This window comes from Musa acuminata, chromosome BXJ1-9 (genome assembly GCF_036884655.1).
Source record: "Musa acuminata AAA Group cultivar baxijiao chromosome BXJ1-9, Cavendish_Baxijiao_AAA, whole genome shotgun sequence".
In the NCBI taxonomy this organism is placed as follows: Eukaryota; Viridiplantae; Streptophyta; class Magnoliopsida; order Zingiberales; family Musaceae; genus Musa; species Musa acuminata.
In genome coordinates, this window is record NC_088335.1 from 41,664,780 (window position 1) to 41,683,069 (window position 18,290).

An 18,290-nucleotide genomic window follows, 5' to 3' on the forward strand; every position below is an offset into this window, starting at 1 on the left:
TTCAAGAGTTCATCGGAAGTCCGGACGTTCTGTCACGGACTTAGCTGGTTTTGCCTAAGTCGTGCGACACCCTTGCGTGTCCGTCCACAAAGGTCAGCCTCCCCGAAGCCTCCTATGTCTCTTAGGACCCACAAAAGAGAGAACGGGTTAGAAAAAACGCCTCAATCGGGATCCACAAGCAAACATCTCCGAAAAACACTTCATAGACAATGCAAATTATAAACAGACTTTACAAGCTCTGAACAGTTGCACAACAAAAGGGTAAAATGGTCCATTATAGACCGAAAATCACTCACACGTGTCCATATGACACAACCTTTATTTACAAGCCTAAAGCGACCACCAACCTAACTGAAATGAGACTATTAAGCCTTTGGTCGTCCCTCTATATGCTGTACAAAGCATGAACATACCAAAAGACACGGACATATATAAGCATTACATCAAACATCCTGTTTAGAAGTTTGTTCGTGACATTCTCCCCCACTTATTCCTTCGACGTCCTCGTCGAAGCCTTTGTCGACACTGCAACTCCTCGCCTTTGCTGAGTCTTCAATCTTCTGCTCCAGCTGCAATGCGTCTCTTGGCTCCCAGCTGCTCTCTGTTGCTGTCTTTGAGTAGTCGAACCTTTGATCTGCCATGTTGCTTCAACTCACCAATGACTCTGACTCTGGTGTGTGGTTGGCTGAGTTGTGTTGATCCTTGTTGATTCCTGCGGATCCTCCAAATGAAGGAAAAGACCATCCTTACTGCACCAGTCTCTCAAATGCCTCATGCTGTTTGAACTAGGTGGATGCTTGTTGGAGCTTTTAACGAGCATCGTCTTGCAAACTTCTGAAGTTTTGGGTCCTTCCTCCACAAAATTTACTCTCTGACTCTTCTTTCACTTAGTTGTCACATCTAAGTAGGTTCACATCACTTCCACTTTCGATTGGCATTTCGTTGGGAAATGAAGCGGACAATCTACTCTCAGTAACACTGATCACCGTTGGTAAGGATTTGACAACTATTGTCTTCCATTATCTTCGAAGGGTCTTTGAACATATGCAGAGCTCCTCTGCTGGATAGATAAGAGAATTGGGGTACTCGGTTTTGCCCATTCTCTTAAGAGTTGAGAAGGCAAAGGTTACTTGACTTCACCCGCCTCCTCGAGGTTGTACTCCATGCATCGAGCTGGTTACTAGCCTTCGCCTGCTCTTTGCTCACACTTCTGAAGCACTTGAAGTGTTTGCACTCCTTGCGTTGAGTTAGCTACTATGATTCATCTTCTCAATGCCATCAAACTTCTAGAATGCCGGAAGTTTTCACCCCAACTTGGAGTAATTCTCTAATAAATTTGGTCGCCTCTGGGATTATACCGTCTTCTCCATCAACCCTGTAGCTTACTCCCCTGAGTAGCGAAGGTACAGCACCGCGTACTGCCTGCTTCGTGTTGAATCTTGGATTTTGATGATGAAGTCAATTGTCATTTGTTATCTAATCTATATGTTGAGATAAGTGTGCAGGATTAACTACGATGAAAGTAAGACATGCAGCAGGAGTTGCGCCGGAGTCAAGACAATGATCACGTTGGGAGTTCGAGAGTTCGACGGAAGTTCGGACAGTCGTCGGAGGTTCTACGGGAACAAATCCGAGAAGTCCATGAGCTTGCCAAAGAAGCTCGTCGGAACTCGCCAAGTGGATCGTCGTAAGCCCAAGAGTTTGTCGGAAGTCCGCAGAAGCATCACCGAGGGTTCATCGGATGTTGACGGAAGTTCGCCGGAAGCTCGCCGGAAGAAGCGATTGACGCACCGGAGCAAGTTGCAGTAAATGTCTTAGGGAATATCATAGTTAGCACATTGATTAAGTTGGAAATGGGAGGTGATCCCATTAACTTAATCTTGGGGCAATTGGGCCCCTGAAAAACCCAAATTGGGCCGAATGGATCAACCCATTCGGACCCTGATTACTGCCAGGCGGTTGAACCGCCCAAGGCAGGAAGTTGCACTGCCTAGGCTCAGTCTCCGAGCGAGACTGGGAGGTGCAACCGCTCCAGCCAGGCGGTGGCACCGCCTGGGCTCAGTCTCCGAGCGAGACTGGGCGGTGCAACCTCCCCTGATAGGAGGTGGCACTGCTTGGGCTCGGTCTCCGAGCACTGGCCGAGCGGTGCAACCGCCTCAGTCAGGAGGTTGCACCGCTTGAGCTCGGTCTTCGAGCTCTGGCAGGAGGTGCAACCACCCCTGACAGGAGGTAGCACCGCCTAGAGGCTCAGTCTTCGAGCTCTGCCAGGCGGTGCAACCGCTCCAGTCATGAGGTGCAACCGCCTGATCCCGGAATTCCGGGAATTGATAGTTTTGAGCTCCAAATTTGAACTAGGTTGGGGCCTATAAATACCCCACCCATTCAGCACTGAGTATAAACCGAAATCTTGATTTTGTTCTGTGATTTTTAGAGCTCAAAATTGTTGTAAAGGCCAAAAGTTCTTCTCCCTCTATTCTTCCATGTTCTGAGCTGTAAAGAGAGGAGAGAAAATTCTGTAAGGGTTGTCTCCTAAGCCCGTCAAAAGGAGTGAAACTGTAAAAGGGTGGTTGGCCTTCGTCTATTGAAGGAAGGCCTCTAGTTGACGTCGGTGACCTCGTCGGTGGAGAAAGCCAAAAGTGGAGTAGGTCAAGATTGACCGAACCACTCTACATCTCGGTTTGCATTTACTTTGAGCATTTTATCTTTACTGCAAACCTCCTCTAAAGCTTACTGCTTTCTGCGCATGTACGATCGGGTTTCAAGCTTTGCACCTTCCGAATCAACATTTAGACGTAAATATGTTTTTTCGTACGATCATCATATATCAGTTTGCGTTTATGTTTTGATTTCTATCATAACTGCAAACTGTCTTTATATCCTTGCTTAAACTGCATCTCGCCTAATCAAGTGATTTACGAATCAGCATTTAGACGTAAATCAGTTTCTTCGTACGAACATCGTATTTCAGTTTACGCTTATATTCTGGTTTTCATCATAACTACAAACTGCCTTCGTAGATTGACTTTAACATCATCTCGCTTGATCTTAAGTTAAAGTAATCTTAGAATCGGCTTTCACACCGAAATCGTTTTTATCGTTCGAACGTTTTTTATCGTTGAAAGATTTCCGCTGCACTAATTCACCACCCCCCCCCCCTCTTAGTGCTCTTGATCCTAACACTTCGTTCCTTGGTCGTGCACTCTTGCCTAACCCGAAGTCCTTTCGGCTATCTTGATGAGAAACACATTGACACCGGTCTTACGAAGTTCCTTGGCTTCTGCCCTTCAGCCTTGTCTCGGTACTTGGAGATTGCCTCTGCATGCTCCACCTCCTCGGCCCCTTTCACGAACAAGCGCTCTCCCTCCATGAGAGCAAGGGATCAATGACTTTCACGAAAGTCCCGCCTCTGCGGTACCATAGCGCTGCCATACCCATGGCCCTACTATTCGTTGCCTCGCATCTGCATTCCTTTTCTTCACGATCAGTAGATATGTCTCTGTGGCACTCCTCTAAGTCCACCTACATTCTAACTGATGCTTGATTTTGGATAGCTAAGTCCCTCTGGACTCGTCGTCGCTTCCTCGCCCCTTTCGACCCCCTGCTTCAACACCTCTGTATTCTCCAAGCAGTCCGTTTGGTCGATGGAAAGACAGACTGTAACTCCCATGCATGGCCTCTGCCATCACGTTGTAGGGTTTGCACCGATTCTGTTCTCATTAGCTTCCTTGGTAACAATGTTCGCTTACTCGACCTTGTCCTCTGACTTGCCGGGCTCCCTTAAGCGAATATGCGCTCTGGAGTAGTCCAACTCTCCAACTGCTTCAATCATACCTCTGTATGATCAAGTCCCTCCCATGGGACTTACTAGTACTTGCATTCGAACTTTCTCCTTGGTGGAACACAGCCCCCATATGTTGATGACCAAGGCTTTCATCCGATGCAAAATTCGATGCACGCACGGAAGACTCGCCTCTACGGTACCATGGCCTTCACTCCTTGAATCTATAGCCCTTCTTACCATCGTGTTGTTCACCGAAGTGGAGCTTCCAGTAACTCCCGATCATACCTCCGTATAATCTAGTCCCTCACGGGACTAGATTGTGTGTATCGCATTGCCACGAACTGTTCCACTACGATCCGCTGCACCATGTCGCCTCCTGGTGACATCTCTATTGCATTCTGATCCTTGTGGGATGAACTCAAATTGTGAACCCTCCATGTGTGGCCTCTGCCAATACATCGCAGGGTCTCTTCCACCTTCGATTTTGTTCGCTCCTTTGGCAATCGACCTTCATCCACCCACTCTTGGGTCACACCTAGATGAAGCACCGCTCTAGGACAGTATGTCGTCTAGTAGCTTCCGAAGTCCACCGACTTCACTGTAATTTGTGCACCATTGTCTGGATCCTGGGCCTCTGCCCCTACCAGCACAATCTCCGCTGTGCACCACTTCCTTCATAGCAACTTGAATGGCAACACTGTGGCATATTCTTCAAGAGTACCCACCTCTGAGTCCTCTTGCCCCATGCTAAGGCCTTCTGAACCCAATTTCGCCTCCGCAAATTGAGTCGCCTTAGTTCCTCCATCAAATGCTTCTCCGAGATAAGGTGCATGTGCCTAGAAGCTCCCTTCGTCTTCGGCACCAAGCAAGATGAGTCCGCTCCGTCAGAATGAAGTAACCATGGAACAACATGATCCTACTCTTGCCTCTGCAAGAGTTCATGTCCTTGACCTCTGTCTAAGGAAAGCACTGTGCCTCTGCTCCATATTCTAACTTCTATGCTGGCTCCCTTCATGCGGCTTGGGTACTTCGCCAAGTTACACCCAAGTTGCTCCGCTCCTCGTTTTTGCATTAAGTTGATGGTGGCCCTCGCGCCCACCATTCCACGGATCAGCCCTCCCTTGAGTCCGATCTCCATATTGACTCCAAGTGTGCCTTCATTTGAGTTGCTTTGGGTCGCTCCCCCACTTGATCTCGCAATGCATCCACCAATGCATTCTCTCGAGCGAGATCATGCGACGACTCTTCGCCGCTTGCTCGGTCCATTGAGCTTCGTGGAGTTATTGTTTGTTGAGGTACTCCTCCTCAACATGTGCGGTCCGTCCCACATGATTCTCCCTTTGGAGAGCCGGGACTTATCCCTCCTGGATAACTGTCCCATTGGAGTAACATCTCTCTTCGTTTCGGAGACCACCATCCCCTTGGACTACTCTGATCTACTGAACAAACTGTGCATTGTTCTGCCTCTTGCAAACGCACTTGTTAGATTGCGACTCCACGTTAATATAGCCCCCCGCTGCACCACTCAAGGCCTAGCAACATGCTGAACTCGTTGCACACTTCAGCCTCCTACGGACGTATCCTTCACATGCCGAAGAGAAAGTTTCAATGCTCCATGGCGCCGAGTTTCGGTCGCCTTGGGATGGCCGCGAACATTCCATCGTCTGCATACAAGCCCATGCATGAGTATCGAATTCTTCGAGTTAGCAATTCCTCTCACCTCTATGAGCTTTGCACAACTCTTTCGGTCGCTGAGCAACTCATTCCACCTTGGATGGTCTCATCCTTTACCAAGCGCCTCGCTTACCTTGAGCACCATCAAGTATGGTTATTAACGTTGAGCCGTAGCTCAAACTCAACCATCCCAACCTTTGTACGCTCCACATTCTTCCAAGCTTGTTTGTTCTCGTGGTGTCTCTTGCGCGAAGGGTTGGCCATTCCCCTGAATGCCAATCTCAGATGCCCGCTCCTCCGAGCGACTCCTTTTCCCTACATCTCCATGCCTGTTTTCCCCCAAACGGTCGCGCGTGTGCTGACTGCCCTCAACGCAGCCCCGCTAGGTCCCCCACGTTTGCATGCTAAGTGTTTCTATGAGTGCTTGTCCCGCTCTGATACCATCTGTCACAGACTTAGCTGATTTTGCCTAAGTCGTGCAGCACCCTTGTGTGTCCGTCCGCAAAGGTCAGCCTCCCCGACGCCTCCCAAGTCCTTTAGGACCCACAAAAGAGAGAACGGGTCAGAGAAAATGCCTCAATCGGGATCCACAAGCAAACATCTCCAAAAAACACTTCATAGACAATGCAAATTACAAACAGACTTTACAAGCTTTGAACAGTTGCACAATAAAAGGGTAAAATGGTCCATTATAAACCGAAAATCACTCGCACGTGTCCACATGACACAACCTTTATTTACAAGCCTAAAGCGGCCACCAACCTAACTGAAATGAGACTATTAAGCCTTCGACCGTCCCTCTATATGCTGTACAAAGAATGAACATACCAAAAGACATGGACATACATAAGCATTACATCAAACATCCTGTTTAGAAGTTTGTCCATGACAGTTCATCGGAAGTTCTACCGGAATTGATCGAGAAGTCCAGGAGCTTTCCAAAGAAGCTCATAGGAACTCTCTAAGAATATCATAGTGAAGCCCAGGAGCTTTCTGGGAGTCCGCTGGAACATTGCCGAGAGATCGTCGAAAGTTCGCCGGAAGATCGTCGAAAGAAACATAGACTTACGTACTTTGTTTAGCTTAGTAAATATCTTAAAATTCGTAGTTAGCACATGATTGGGATTATAATTAGGCCAACCCAATTAGGGGATAGTTGGGCCTAAGTTTGGGCAATGTTTGGCCAAGAGAAAGGCCCAAACAATGACCAAACAAGTGAAATCGTCATGGCACAGTCTCCGAGACTGTGTCAGGCTGTGGTACCGCTAGTCTGGGTAGTGGTACCACCCAGTCTTCTAGTCGGTGGTACCTTCAAACTGGGCGATGGTACCGCCCAGTGTCAGGCTGCAAGCGATGGTACCGCCCGGACCTTGAAATTTCAGGGATTTGAATTTTGGCTCCATTTTTTAAGCCATTTGGGGTCTATAAATACCCTAGCTATTCTTGCATAGAGAAGGATGAAAAATGAACAAAAACTCTATATTTCTAGAGTTGAAAACCCTTGTAAAGTATAGAGTCTCTTCTCCTAAAGTTTAGAGACCATTCTATGGGAGAGTGTGAGGGAAGTTTTATAAAAAGGGGGTGTAAAGGTTCTTTCCTGAGCCTGTAAAAGGAGAATAGATTTGTAAGAAGGAGGTTGATCTTCGCCTATTAAAGGGAGATCGTTAGTGGATGCCGGTGGCCTCGACGGAAGAGGAATCGGTAGAGTAGATGTAGGTCACGATAACCGAACCACTATAACTCGGTTTGCATTTAATTCTTGCAATTTACATTTACTACAAATTGCCTTTCTTTACTCTCCTTGCTTTACATCCACTACAGTCTTCTGTATGCTTTCAAGTTAACATCTTTCGAAACGGGTTTAATCGCAACAAGATTTTTTAAACCGATGTGATTTTTACCGCTGCACTAATTCACCCCCCCTTCTTAGTGCCGACTCATTCCTAACAGTTGGATGAAGATTCAATGCCCAATAGGGCAAGATCCATTAGGGTTAAGTTGATAGGAAGCCTCTATAAATAGGAGGGAACCAAAGGTTCATAGACTAGAGCTTTTCTTGGTTGTCATCTCTTATTCTCCTCTCCCCTTCTCCTCCTCAGATAGCAAGCTTGGAGATTTGAGAAGTGTCATTGCAGCCTTATCGTGTGGATCACCACTAGAGAGGAGGACGCTTGACCTCCTTCACCCTCTCCTACAGATCTGTAGGGATTCAAGGATATACGATCTCCCTAGGTAACACAATCTTTCATATACGTAGTTTTCAATTTTGCAGATTTTGCATACTAGTCTTAGCACGATGACAAACACAATTTATGGGAAATTTGGAGATTTTGTTTTATGTTCTTCCGCTGCGCATATGATGTCGCACCTAGAATTCCCTACAATGGTATCAGAGCTAGGTTGTTCATGCGAAAGATTAGTTTTGAACTACGTGTGTTGTGTTTTAGAAAAGTTTTTGACGTCAAAATCGTTAATGCAATAGCAAGAAAGGGCAACAACTATTGCTGCCCTCGAAATGACAGCCTTACTGCCATCTACGTATAGGCAAGCCTCCTACAACGGTGGTCACAAGGGCGACGCCCGCAGGCAGGCCGCCTGTAGCGGTGGCTGCAAGGGCAACACTAGCAAGTAGGCCGCGTGCGTGTAGTTGTAGCTGCAGGCAACCGACCATCCATAGGGTAGAGCCGCCTGCGCACAGGCACTACACCTACAATGCAAGCGACGACACCTGCAGGCGCTACTTATGGACATAGTGCCCCTAGCGGCGATCACCCGCGGGCTAGCGGCCCGCAAGGGCAACCGCCACCTATAGCGGTGCCCATAAGGGCAATCGCCCGCACGGGTAGTGCTTGCGGGAGCTGCGCCCACGGGTAGAGGTGCCCGTAGGTAGAATCGCCTGTAGGGGCAACAGTGCCTGCAGGGGTGCCCGACCATAGGGGCAGTGCTGCCTGCAAGCACAACGCTCAAGAGCGATAGAGGCGGCACTTCGCCCCCCTACAATGGTCGCCACCAGTGGGGTGGCATCGACTGCAAGGCAGCAGGGGAGAAGGAGAAAGGGGAATTACGGTTTTTTTGGAACAATGATATATTTGCTCCTTAGAATTTTTGAAATTTCAAGTCTATCCTTTCTGTTCAAATTACCAAAATACTCCTCACAATTCAAAAAATTTCTTATATGTCCGTAAATTCAGAAAATATTAATTAATTAAATAGTTTAATTAACTATTATTATTATTATCTAGTAATCCTACATGATGATGATGTGTATATGTGATATATGATATGGATGGATGATTATGGACTATGTGATGTGTGTACATGTGATGTAATTATTATTATTATTGGGGCTTGTGAGCCACCACTTTATTTCTCGTTTATTGTTGGGCCTACATATCTATGATTAAGTTGTAATCACACAAGGAGACGCAGTGGGAGCGTAAAAACGATAGTGGGACCCACAAGACCGAGACGGATGATCGTGATACATGGAGATACATCGAGATGCTGATAGAACCGATGAATATGAGATAGACGATCACAGTGCATGGAGATGCATTGATACACACAGATCTTGATATGAGTGATTAGGCCCACTGGCTCGGGCTTGATCATATTAGGTTGTGGTCCATGATCATTTGGTGTGATTACTCATAAGATGTGTGATTGTTTGTACACCTACTAGATATGTATATATATTTGCATGTGATGATATATATTGAATATGTACATGTGTGATATTTCATAATAGGAGTCTAAATCAAAATCCCCTCTCTTAATAATATTAAGTCGGTAAACGTGAGGTAATTGGATTGACCCATGTGGCCTTCCATCGTTATAAGTAGGGACCGATTCTCAATGTAGGTTGAGTTGGTCGAGTCCCTTGAGGCTCACCTATATCATGATTCACTATCTTGCCTACGACATAGAGATATAATCGGTAACTTGAGGACATGGTATGCTTAGTCAAGTCTCTCAAAGGTATATCATCGAATTAGACTTATCTTATAATGATGGTGTTGGCTTAACCGAACATCATAGTTGATTGAGTCCCTCGAGACCATGATGATTCAGAGGCTGAACAGGATGAGAATCATAAGGAGTTATGATTGGCAAGAGTTGCCTATCTTTTGTGCTTAGTGTGATTTGTTGAGTCCCTCGAGGTTACACTAAGATGCTAATTGGATCCTGATCCCCACTAGAAGTCTGCTGGAGACTTCCGTTTCACGTGCTGAGGGTGTCGTATGACTCTTTAGAAAAATAATGGGAGTAAATCAAGATAGAAGCCCATATCTTGATTGTTTATTTTTCTACAAAATCTATATGTTATTTATTTTTGCTGCATCTTTATTTTCAGAAACTATCCTCACTAGTCCGAATTATACGAATTGGCCTCGCAACTTAAGAATTATTCTCATGATAGAGAAAATCACGTACATCCATGATATAGTAATGCCTACGCCTAAGAATAAGGCAAGCGAGAATAAGATCGCTTGTTAAGTGAAGTACATAGATGACTCCACTCTTGCTCAGTATTATATGTTAGGCTCCATGACTCCTGAGTTACAGAGGCAGTATGAAAAGATTGATGTCAGATCCATTCTCCTACATGTTTGTAAATTGTTTGAGGAACAGGAAAAGACTTAGCGATATGAGATATTCAAGAGCATCTTCCGCGCTAGGATAACTAAAGAGACACTAGTTCAGAACCATGTCCTAAAGTTGATTGAGTGGATAGAGAAACTCATAGTCAAAGAATGGTCCTAAAGGAAAACCTGTGTGTAGATCTTGTGCTTCAGTCCCTACCAGATTCTTTTTCATAGTTCATAATGAATTTTAATATGAACAAGTTTGAGGTGACTCAACCTAAGCTCCTCAATATATTGAGAGAGGTAGAGAGCACTATCAAGAAAGAGAAGTTAGTTCTATATACTGGTGAGACTAGAAAGAAAAGGAAAGCAGCAAAGTCCCTTAAGAAGGGCAAGGGCAAAGGCAGATCGGGTAAAACAAAGGTTGTTAAAAAGGACCCAACAAAAGATAAAGGCTAGTGCTTCCACTGCAGCAAAGATGGGCACTGGAAGATGAACTACAAATAGTACCTTGTAGAGAAGGCGAAATAGAAGCTTGGAGAAGCTTCAAGTACATTCATGATCAGTCTCCATTTGTTAGACTCTTATGATAATACATGGGTAATGGATACCAATAGTGCTTATCATATTTGTAATTTATTGTAAGTTCTGGCAAAACTTAGGAGATTGACGAGAGGTGAGATAGACCTCAAGATGGGCAATTGAGCAAAAGTTACTACAGTAGCTGTTGGCGAGGGTACCTTATATCTGTTTGGTGGAGCTATTATTGCATTGGATTCATGCTATATTATTCCTTCTATTATCAAAAATATTGTTTCCATTTCATGTTTGAAAGTTAATGGATATAAATTAATTTATGAGAATAATGGTTGTTCAACACTATTAAATGATGAGATCATTATGAGAGAAACATTGTATAATGGTTTATTTATGCTAGACATTACTTTACATATCACAAATGTAAGTGTGGCCAAAAGGAAATAAGATAAGGTGAACAATGTATGCCTATGACATTATAGGCTAGGTCACATATACGAGGAAATGATTCAAAAGTTGCTAAAGGATGGATATTTAAATCCATTCGACTATGAATCATATGCAACTTGCGAGCTTTGCCTTCATAGAAAACTAGCCAACTCTTCTTTTAGTGGAACTCGAGAGAGAGCCACTAAGCTGCTTTTAGTGGAACTCATACACAGTAATGTATGTGGACCCGTGTCAACTCATGTTATAGATGGTTACTTATACTTTATTACTTTTATTGATGATTTCTCAATGTATGGACATGTGTACTTGATGAAGTACAAGTTTGAGCCCTTTAAGAAATTTAGAAAGTATAAGAATAAAGTGGAGAACCAAATTGGAAATAGTATCAAGACTATTCAATTAGATCGAAGAGGTGAGTACTTGAGTACAGAGTTCACCCAGTTCCTTAAGGACCATAGGATTCTATCATAATGGATATCTCCTTATACACCTTAGCTCAATGGTATATCAGAAAGGAGGAATTGTACACTATTAGACATGGTGCGGTCCATGATGAGCTTCGTCGACCTACCCATCTCATTCTGGGGATACGTCCTAAAGACCACAACTTACCTTCTAAACAGAGTTCTAACTAAGTCGGTATTGTCTATACCATATGAGATATGGAAAGGGAAGTAGCTCAATCTTAAGGTTGTTAAGATTGGGGATGCCCTGCCCACATTAAAAGACACAACCTTGATAAGTTGGAATTGAGGATGGAGCGGTGCAAGTTCATGAGATACCCCAAGAAAACTTGTAGGTATTATTTCTGTCATCCTAAGGACCAAAATGTCTTTATAGCTAAGAGAGCGATGTTCCTTAAGAAGGAACACATTCTTGATGGAGATAGTGGAAGTATGATAGAGTTAAGAGAGGTTGGAGAAATTAGCTTAAGCACCACTCCACAGCTCGAGTCTGTTCAGGTACCTAGAACACAAGTTTCGACTTTACATAGGTCCGGTAGAGTATCCCCATTCTCTTGAGAGATATGTGGGACATATTAGATGAGAGGATATTGAGGATATTGCTCCTCAGACCTATGAGGAGGCTATTATGAGTAGCAAGAAGCCATGAATTCTGATATGGGTTCCATGTATTCCAATAAGGTTTAGAACCTAGTTGATGCACCTAGGGTATTATACCCATGGGTTGTAAGTGGATCTTCAAGAAGAAGATCAGAGTCGATGAAAAGGTAGAGACCTATAAAGTAAAGCTAGTGGCTAAGGGGTATCATCAAAGGCAAAGTGTTGACTATGACGAAACCTTCTCACCCGTAGCCATGCTAAAATCCATCCGAATTCTATTGGATATTACAATACACTATGATTATGAGATATAGCAGATGGATGTGAAAACCACGTTCCTCAATGGCAGCCTCGAGGAGGAGGTGTATATGATACAACGTGAGGGATTCATGTCTAAGGACTACCCAGATAGGGTGAGTAGGTTGCTTAGATCCATTTATGGACTAAAGCAAGCTTCCTAAAGTTGGAACATAAGATTTGATGAGGCGATCAGATTTTATGCCTTTGTTATGAATGAATATAAGCCTTGTGTGTATAGGAAGGTAAGTGGGAGCGCTTTCACCCTCTTGGTGTTTTATGTGGATGACATTTTGATAATTAGGAATGATGTAAGAGTGCTATCCACAATAAAGGCTTAGTTATCTAGACACTTCTCTATTAAGGACTTAGGGGAAGCATCCTATATCTTGGGGATTCGGATCTATAGGGATAGATCCAAAAGGATGCTTGGCTTGTCCCAGTCCAGGTACATAAACACCATTATCAAAAGGTTTAATATGAAAAATTTTAAGAGATGTCGCATATCGATGAGACTTGGGTTATCGCATTCTAAAAGTATATCCCCAAAGACTCTTGAAGAAAGGGCGGACATGAATAGGATACCCTATGCCTTAGTGATAGGGTCTATCATGTATGTCATGCTATGTATTAGGCCTGATATAGAGCATGCTCTGAGTGTCACAAGCAAGTATCTAGCAGATCCAAGCTTGGAGTATTGGAAAGTAGTAAAGTATATCCGTAAGTACTTGAGAATGATTAAGGTTCTTTTACTAGTATATGGAGATAGTAGCCTTAAGGTTGAAGGCTACACGGACTCGAGTTTCTAATCTAATGTCAATGATAGCAAGTCAAATTTGGTGTATGTGTACACCCTGAATGGAGGAGCAATATGCTGAAAAAGTTTAAAGTAAGATACTACTACTGACTCGACCATAGAGGCAGAGTATATTGCTGTAGTAGAAGCAACAAAGGAGGGAGTCTGGATGAAGAAGTTCATCATAGATCTAGGAGTTGTGCTAGGCAACAAGGAGCTGATTTCCTTATATTGTAACAATAATGGAGCGATTGCTCAAGTGAAGGAACTCAGGTCATATTAGAAGTGTTTTGAGGAGGTTCTATCTAATCAGAAAGATTGTGGTCCGAGGAGATGCAGTAGTGGAAAGAGTTCCATCCAAAGATAACATCATAAATCCACTAACTAAGCCGTTGTCTTAGATTATCTTTGAGAATCACAGGAGTATGATGGGGATCAGACACGTAGGTGATTGACTTTAGGTCAAGTGGAAGATTGCTAGTCATAGGTGCTCTGCAAGTCAATCATGTGAGTGATGGCACGTGTAACATGATACACATTCTTTTTGCTGATTATATTATTTAGCATTTTACCACTTTATATTGCTTATTATTATTATTATTATTATTATTATTATTATTATTATTATTATTTTATATATATATATATATATATATATATATATATATATATATATATATATATATATATATATATATTGTGATGTCCATGGATCTATGCAATAGGAATCGGATTATAATGAGATCATAATAATGAGACTGATTTGCCTTTAAATATAGATCCTAAACAATCTCAATCATAAGTTACTCAAGAGGGACATCGAGATAACTGGACAGACTGGTATACTGTATACTCATACATATAATGGAGGCGGCTAGTCTCATAACTACTCATGTGAGAATACTAAGGCTAAAATGTAGTTGCTTATTGGAGAATGAGTTCATTGATTGATCCGCTCACGGAATGCTGAATGGTTGATAATATCATATTGTCAGATAATGATTTCGTAGTCCTAGTGGTATATCTGATCCTTAGACTTAAGACACCAAGGATATCCTGTATGAGTACTCCACTATTTGATACCAGACTTATAGGTCCAGAGGTTTCAAATCTAGTACAACCGGTCATCAAGAATGGTAACTAACCTTACGAGGAATATTGAGTGTCAATAAAAAATCATCTACTCTCGGTGTCATGAGAGAAATCTGATTAGAGTGAGACTCAAGTAGAAACTATATGAGCCTGATAGTACCATACTCGATATGTTGTCTCTAGGATATTAGATGGATGAGGGACTATAAATACATGGTAATTAAGGATAAACAAGTCCAATGGATTGGATTCCCTTGTATCATCTAGGGACTGTGACATAGTAGTATAATATGTCCATAGTCGATAAGTCGAGTCACTAAGCCAGAAGGAGTTCTAATAGGTATGACTCATAGCCGGCTCGATATTGGGCCTAGAGGGTCACATATATTTGGTAGGCATTGCGAGAGTAGAGGTTCGGATATGAGATATCCATTAGAGCACATATCTTATTAGATATCCAATAAGCCCCTGAATTATTAGATCCTATGGATGAGATCCAATAAGAGTCAATGAGAGATTATTGGATAGAGATCCACTAATCTTAAAATTTGATGATAAAACCAATTAATAGAGTTTATGATCTAATTTGTGTTTTGAGTAACACAAGACTAGCTTCGATCATGAAGAGATAATTAAAGTAGGAAGAATTAATATTTGGTTGGAGTGGAACATGTCATAAGATTGGACGTCGAGCCGAAGGATCGGTCGATGTGTTGGCAGAAGGCTTCATGCCATGAGTTTGGGCATCGGGCCTAGAAGAGCAGATATTACACTAAGGATCAGAATTGTGGAGGTTAACATGCCGATTAGGAAAAATATCGCAAAAGAGGATGATGTGCCAAAGGATTGGACGAAGTGCCTATGAACTAATGACATGTCGAAGAACATTTGAATAATGCTTTGTAATAATTATCTAGATCGAAATAGTTTTAAATTATAATTGGCTAGGAATTAGGCCAACTCAATTAGGGGACTAATGGGCCTAGGTTAGGGTTGAGTTAGACCATATGGATGGCCCACTCGGCCACTTAGAGCCAGACCAAGCAATGGAACTACTTGGGGCTCAGCCTCCCAAGTGGTCTAGGTGGTGGTACCGTCGGCAGTTAATGTTGCTAAGTGGTGATACCGCCCAGTGTTAGAGTATCAGGCGGTAGTACCACCTAGTACTAATGGTGGTATCGCTAGTACCTCGAAAACTAAGGATGAGGTACTTTTTGGCTCCAAATTGAAATCAATTTGTGGCATATAAATACCTCATTCTTTCCTACTTGGTAAGGCACAAAATTGAGTAGAAAAGGAGAAAACATTATTGAGAAAGAAAGGTTGTAATCTCTCTTGAAATATAGGGTCACTTCTTCCTAGCATTTAGAAGTTCCTCTAAAGGGAGAAGTGAGGTCTCAAAAAGAGAGGTTGTAAAAGTTCTCTCCTAAGCCTATCAAAAGGAGAAAGAGTTGTAAGGGTAGTTGATCTTCGCCAATTAAAAGAAGATCAGTAGTGGAAGTTGGTGGCCTCAAGTGAAGAGGAATCGAGAGTGGATATAGGTCATAACGACCGAACCACTATAAATCTGGTTTGCATTTACTTTAAGTTTTTTATTTTTATTACAAGCTGATTTCTTACTTTTACTATGCTTACAAACGTGTTTTCAAATTAACATCTTTCCGATACGATTTTCATTAAATAAGAATTTTTAAGCTATCATGTTTACGAAAGCACTAATTCACCCCTCCTCTTAGTGCTGACACGGTCCTAATAGTTTGTATTAGAGCCAATTTTCCTTAATTGGATTAACATGTAAGAGAGAGTTTTTTTTTTTGCTTTCAAAAGGGTCTTTCTATCAATCGTCCTTCTATGTTCAATGGGACAGACTACACTTATTAGAAAACTCGAATGAGAGTTTTCTTACTTTCTTTGAACTTTGATTTATGGAATATCGTTGAACTTGATTTTCAAACCCCCTATAAACTTATGAATAAATAAAATAACTTTGAGAAAAAAATATTTTCTTTAAATGTGAAAGCTATGAATAATTTATTTTATGCTTTAGATAAAAATAAATTTAATCGTATTTCTTTATATAAAACTGCACATGAGATTTGGCATACACTAGAAGTAACTCTTGAAGGCATGAATAGAGTAAAAGAGTCTAAAATAAATCTTTTGATGCATGATTTTGAGGTGTTTCGAATGAAGCCAAGCGAAACTATTATTGACATGTATACCTCATTTTATGGATGTCGTCAATAATTTAAAAGCTCTTGGCAAATGTTTTTAGAATCTTGAACTTGTTAATAAAGTTTTATGATCTCTTTCTAAAAATTGAGATTCGAAAGTAACTACAATACAAGAGGCAAAAGACTTAAACAAGTTTCCACTTGAAGAACTTATCGGGTCTTTGATGATATATGAAATGACTTGTGTGTCACATGATGAACTTGAGAACAACCTTCCAAAGAATATGAAGGATTTTGCACTTAGAATAAAAGAAGACCACTCGAGCGAGAGCTCAAGTGATGATGAACTTGATCTCCTAACAACAAAGTTTAAAAAGTTCATAAAACAAGAATCAAAAAATAAAAATGAACTAAAAAAGAAGAGATTGCCAAAGAAGAAAAAGACACTCAAAGCGACTTGGGACAAATCGAATACCTCCGAAGAAGATAAGCAAACCAACAAAGACAAAGTGATGAACTATGCCTTGATGGCTCTTGACGATGAGGTAAATGACTCATCCGTAACATCTTTACCTTACAATGAAATTACTTGAGTTGTTTGATGATTTTAAATTAATAATAAAATAAATATATAAAAAATTTATGCTTCTCTTTCTAGTGATTTTAAAAAATAAAAAATGAGCATGACAATTGCATATTAACTCCTTACACTAAATGCAATGAGTTAGATTCACTAAAGAAGGAAGATGCATTACTACAATAAACAAAATTATTTTGATTGAAAATACTTTATGTTTAATGAAATCATACTTGATGATTTAATAATGCATGATAATTTATAGTAATGATGATTTTTTTTGTGATTTATGGTTTATTGATCTTCATAACTCTTGTGATAAATCTTGTTTTCATTTTTAAACGATGATGCATGTTTTTGTTTGGGATAAAAGACAAAGGCATGCTTGTATGAAATAAATCACATAAATTAAAATATATAAAAAAAAGAAGAATGTAATTTTCTTGAAAATATCTCTAAAGCTTTTCAATTTTTCAACAAGTGATTCTAAGTGATGAATCTATTTTATGAATCTCTTGAACTAGAAAGTGATTTTGATGATTTTACATATTAAATTTGAATGAGTTATAATCGAATCATGAACTTTCTTTTGATTTCTCTACTTGAGGTATCTTTTATGAGAATCAAAATCTTTTCTATCTTTGATTATTTCTTCTTACCATTTATTAAAAAAGAAACTTATGCAAACAAACTATGACCTTGATAATGGTTTGAAATTATGCATGTTATACCTTGAAAATTTGAAACTATGTTTTAGTATCATGCATACCCAAGTAATGATGATTTAAAAATTTATTATTTTGGTATCATGCCCAAAGCGATGATGACGATGACTTAGCATTTCTTACAAGAAAATTTTATGGATTGAGATTTATTTATTTTATCCTAATTATGTTCTTGATTTCTCGATATTTGATACTTGAGATTTTTTTTTGTAAATCAAGATCTCATATTTATTCTCTTATGTTTCTTTTTGTCATTTACTAAAGAGGAGAATTATCCATATGAATCATGGTTTTTCTTGATTTCTCAGAATCTTACCTTGAGAATTTTTTTTATATGAATCAAGATTGATTACTATGATTCTTTCTTTTCACTATTTGACCTATCTAAATACACCATGATATGTCACTTGACTTTTTTTTTTTTTTTTTGTACAACTTTATATCTATGGTTGTATACCTTTTGTCATGATTTAAAAATTAATGTAAAGAGAAAAGAATTATAATATTATATTCTTCCCTTCTATTTGACAATGATAA